This window comes from Macrobrachium nipponense, chromosome 3 (assembly GCF_015104395.2).
Source record: "Macrobrachium nipponense isolate FS-2020 chromosome 3, ASM1510439v2, whole genome shotgun sequence".
Taxonomy (NCBI): domain Eukaryota; kingdom Metazoa; phylum Arthropoda; class Malacostraca; order Decapoda; family Palaemonidae; genus Macrobrachium; species Macrobrachium nipponense.
In genome coordinates this window covers 1137700-1143438 of record NC_087202.1, presented here as the reverse complement: position 1 = coordinate 1143438, position 5739 = coordinate 1137700, and positions in this window count along the sequence as shown.

Genomic DNA, 5739 nt, shown 5'->3' with positions numbered 1-5739 from the left:
CTTTCTCTCCATGCCTCCGTTGAGCATGAAGCCTATAGACCTGTCACCAGCTTATCAGCCGCAGAAGCAACAGATTCTACTCGATTTATTAGGTCAAATGATGGATAAAAGAGCCGTTGACGAGTGCTCTTGACAGATTCCCCCCCAGGCTTCTACAACAGGTTATTCCTGGTTCCGAAGCAGTCTGGGGGATGGAGGCCTGTCCTAGATGTCAGCAGTCTGAACCTTTTCGTGAAGAAAGAAAGCTTCAAAAATGGAAACATCACAATCGGTCCTAGGGGCCTTGAGACCAGGGATTGGATGGTGTCATTAGATCTCCAAGATGCTTACTTCCATGTCCCCCATCCATCCCCAGTCCAGGAAGTTTCTCAGGTTCATTTAAGAGGACAGGTCTTCCAGTTCAGAGCTCTATGCTTCGGACTGAGCACAGCTCCCATGATTTTCACTTTTCTCATGCGGAATGTGGCAAAGTGGCTTCACCTCTCGAAGATACGAGTCTCCCACCCCTTTACCTGGACGACTGGCTCATACGGTCGTCGTCGAGAGCAAGGTGTCTGGAGGACCTTCAGACTACGTTACTGTTGGCGAAATCTTTAGGCCTCCTGATCAATTACGAGAAGTCCCATCTGACCCCACACAGTCCATCGTGTATCTGGGGATTCAGATGGATTCAGTGGCTTTCGGGCTTTTCCGTCGCTAGAACGTCAGCGGAAAGGCTTAGAAAAAGTGTCAGCCTTCCTGAGAAGGAAACATGCTCGGCGAAGGAATGGATGAGTCTGCTGGGGACCATTTCTTCGCTGGAGAAGTTTGTTTCTCTAGGGAGACTACATCTCAGGCCCCTACAGTTTTTTTCTAACAGAAAATTGGCAGGACAGACAAAACTTAGAGGAGAATTTGAGAATATCCCCATTGGTCAAGAAACACCTAGAGTGGTGGCTCGATCCCACCAAGATGTCGAAAGGAGTGTCCCTCTGTCTTCAGAGCCCGACCTTGTGTTATTTACAGACGCGTCTATGACAGGCTGGGGAGCAACTCTGGGAAAGGAGAGTCAGGCCTCTGGAGAAAAGAACAGAAGCCTTGGCACATCAACCTCAAGGAGTTAGAGGCAATTCGCTTAGCACTTCTAGCCTTTCAAGAACGAGTCATAGGCCGAGTTGTCCAGATCAACGCGGACAGCACCACGGCCCTTGTCTTATATCAAGAAAACAGGGGGTACACACTCTCGTTCTCTCTACAAGATAGCGAGAGAAATCCTGTTATGGTCAGAGGAGGGAAACATAACTCTCCTGACAAGATTTGTTTCAGGGGTCCAGAATGTCAGAGCAGACATTTTAAGCCGTCGAAATCAATTGATTTCAACAGAATGGACTCTGCACATAGAAGTCTGCCAACAGTTATGGAGACTATGGGGACGACCAATAGTGGACCTCTTCGCGACTTCGAAAACGAAGAGACTGCTCTTTACTGTTCACCGATCATCGACCCGGAAGCAGTAGCAGTAGACGCAATGCTTTGGGACTGGACGGGGATGGATGTATACGCCTTTCCCCCGTTCAAGAAAACTTCTGGAGAAGTAACAAGGAAGTTAGCAGCGTCGGAAGGAACAAGGATGACACTGGTCGCACCATTCTGACCAGCAAGCGAGTGGTTCACAGAGGTCATGTCCCTACTAGTGGACTTCCCAAGAATCCTACCAGTAAGACCCGATCTTCTCAAACAGCCCCACTTCGAGAGATATCACCAAAAACCCGTTCGCTCTGAGTCTGACTGCATTCAGACTATCAAGAAACTGGCAAGAGCGAGAGGGTTTCAGGAGAGGTGGCAAAAGCTATCGCCACCGCGAGAAGAGCTTCCTCTCAATCTGTCTACCAGTCTAAGTGGGCTGTTTTTAGAAGATGGTGTAGGAAAGAGGGCATTTCCTCCTCCAAGACCTCTGTGAGCCAAATCGCCGATTTCCTGTTACATCTTAGGAATGTAGACAAGTTGGCAGTATCAACAATTAGAGGATATAAGAGTATGCTGTCAACAGTCTTCCGTCATAGAGGCCTAGATTTGATGAATGATAGGGATCTTCACGTATCTTCTGAGATCCTTCGAAACATCAAAGGTTCCACAGGTTAAAACACCTTCGTGGAATTTGGACATAGTTCTAAAATCTTTAATGGCGAGTCCCTTTGAACCTTTGCACGAGGCTTCGCTGAAAGACTTAACGAAGAAGGCCCTCTTTCTAACCACCCTAGCCACTGCGAAGAGGGTGAGTGAGGTTCAAGCAATTAGCAAAAATGTTGGATTTAGGGGACACAATGCAGTCTGTTCCTTGAGTCCTTCCTTTTTAGCTAAAAACAAAAATCCTTCCAATCCCTGGCCTAAGAACTTTGATATCAAGGGATTAACAGGGATTGTTGGTCGAGAGCCAGAAAGAGTCCTGTGTCCTGTCAGAGCTCTAAAATTCTATCTGGATAGAACAAAACAAATTAGAGGTCAATCGGACAATCTTTGGTGTTCTGTGAAAAGACCTGATTTACCTATGTCTAAGAACGCCTTAGCGTTCTTCTTGAGAAGCACCATCAGGGAGGCCCATTCGTCCTGCCCAGATAGTGATCTGAAAATTCTGAAAGTCAATGCTCATGAAGTTAAAACTGTCGCAACTTCGATGGCATTTCAGAAGAATATGGCGCTCAGCGATATTGTGAGCACCACATTTTGGCGAAGCAACTCTGTGTTCGCTTCACACTACCTCAGGGATGTGAAAGTGACATATGAGAACTGCTTTTCGCTTGGACCATACATATCAGCAGATTCAGTTTTGGGTACGGGAAGTGGCACGAATCCTATCCTTTAGAAAATGGATAGGTGTGCTTTTATTTTATGGTTGTTGGTTTTTTGGTTGTAGGGTCGACCGCTAGAGGCGGACCTTTCCCACCTTTATTTTAGCCTTAAAAGTTTTGGGGACTAACTTTGCTAGGCTAGGTCAGGTGGTGGTTTTTTCTTTGCTTCGCTGCCCTTAAAGTATGGTCAATATGGTCTAGACACATTGTGGTCACGCCCCCGTTGTCAGATCATCTAGATCTCACCAGCTATACAGGTCACGTCCTTGCTGGAGAGACTAGTAAAGCAAAAGCAGACTTGGGTGACAGTAATCACGAAGTCAGCTACGCTAACAGGTAAGGAACCAAGATGTCTATCATCTGCATGTGAAATGTTTCCCAAAATCCTTTTATTCTGTCCCTCCCCACCTCCAATGGTGGGAATCAGCTATATATATATCTGACAGGTAAGTGTCATGAACAAAATGATATTGTTATGATACAATAAAGTTTGTTCATACTTACCTGGCAGATATATATAATCAAGTACCCGCCCAGCCTCCCCTCGGGGACAATGACATTAAAAATCTGAATAGAAAATGGGAATGGTTCCTGACACCCGCCTCCCAGCGGCGGGAATGGGTACTAACCACCTGGCCGACCACTGCGTTTGCCGGGAGTTTTGAAATTCTGTCGGACTTCGGAGAATACAGCTATATATATATCTGCCAGGTAAGTATGAACAAACTTTATTGTATCATAACAATATCATTTTTGTTTTGTTTTACATTATTAAACGTGCTTTATTCATTTATCACTGTATTTTTCAGACCATATCCTGGCTTGTGCATTTAGGCTACCTTACATCTTTGAGAACACGTCTGTCTATAACCACCAGGGGTCCCACACCTGTGATATTTGCTTGGCTCTTGACATTCCTTTGCACAATAAATTTAGCAAGAACTGCGTGGTATAAACAGGAAGGTTTACCTGTGGTAATATCAGAAATTATGAGATACACAGCATTAACGCAACTGGTTTTGCAGGTAATAGTTTATGCCTCTGTTTTTTAACTACTGCACTATATTGCACAAATGCCAAAGTCCTTTATATTAAACAATGACCTTTTGTGTTATGCACATAGTGTTAGTATGTGTGAAAGAAGTTACTATGTATTAAAGCGTCTTAGTGCAGTATTTTAATTCTATGCATTAAAACTTCAAAAAACTTTATTTTTATATGTAGTATAAGTAACTTACCAAGTATGTACTAATTACATAGCTATAAGTTCCAGTTATATGGCAGCATGAATTCAAAATTTCACAGATAACATTTCAAACCATTGTGTAGGTGACCAGTTCTGCCACTAGTGGGAGAATAAAAATGCCTGTAAGCAGAAAGCTCAGTTTGTTCCTGCCATCATCGAGTTAACACCAGTGAAGGTGGTAACTTGTTCATCATTTTCTGGTTATTTAACTGGGTTTCAGTGGTGTGCAGTCCCACTGGAATGTTTATTTAGTAACCTCCAATGGAATTTCAGGATGAGTTTTTTCTTGTTTTTTTATTAAGTTGAGTCATCAACTAATCTTTTGTTGTCATTATATTTTTTGTTTAGTGGGCCTCATTTGTAAAACTTTGGTATATAGTTTTGCTTTATCGTTAAATTTTTGAATGGTGTTTTCCGAGTGTAAATACTCACAAACTGTTTATTGCCTCAAAGTAATTTTTGAATGTTTCATCATCCTTTTAGGCTAAAAGCTTAGATATTAGTGGCCCTTTTTTTTAATTAATTAATTTTTTTTTGCCTAGACATCTTGCGAGTTGGTGATATAGTTTTGCCCAGAAAAGTAAATCTTGTATTTTACGTTAGGTGAAGCGTTTACATTGATGTCGTTTACAGGGATTGGCAGTTCACTAAATGTTAAACAATTACCTTAAAATTAATTCATGAATGTTAATCATTCATAGGCTTCTTGTGAGCTGTTGATAGAATTTTGTCTTAAAAAGTAATTCTTGTATTTTATGCCATTTTTTTAGGTCAGAAATTTTGTATTGATGATGTTTACAGGGCGTAGGCTACTCACAATTTTGGCAGGCAATATTTGCTTTAAAGGTAATTATTGAATGTTTCGTCATTCCTTTGGGCCAAAGATTTGCATTTTATGTTTGTCTACCAAACCTAGTCTTCTAACCATCAGTAAATATATACTTTAACCGTCGCAGTTTCCTTTGAAGAGAATTAAAGTCTAAGGGCAGAAAGTCATAGAAGAAAATGGTGCTTATGAAAGAAGACGGTATTGTTATCCAAGAATTGGTCCCAGTAATTGCTTCAGTGATACGTACTATATTGTGGATAGTAATCCCTTCAGCAGTACATTTTGAAGACATTTTTTTTTTTTTTTTTTTTTTTTTTTTTTTTTTTGAGATGTTTCTCATGTCTCCTGTACTGGTAGGACACACATCTAAGTTGATGTGGAGATTGTGAACGCTTCTCTCTTTCAACACCCAAGCGCTCACTTCAGCCTGACACCAACTTGTGCTACAAGCACTCGATGGCCCCCCTTAGTCGTACCTGTAGCGTCCCAAGTGTCAGCGAAAGAAGGCTGTTGGAAAGGCATCTCAGTGAGGCATAACTTTTGTCCAGTTCTGGTGATTCCAGCCCCAATCGAGTGTGCCAGTGGAGATTTTCAGTCGAGTCTCATCCACTGAAAAGGCGCTCGTTGTTCTGAGATAATTCCCCTCCGCTACCCAGCGAAAGGTTTAGAGAGCTTCACATAGCCCCCAACCTTCATGTAGTAAGTCGGTTAGCCCTGAACGATTTTCAGAGTCGAAGGGCCAGAAAGTAGCGCCCAGGCAACCATTGGGATTCCACATAGGGTTTCACATAGGTTCTCCCCAGTGCCTGGCAGAGTAGAAACCCATAGGTGGTTGA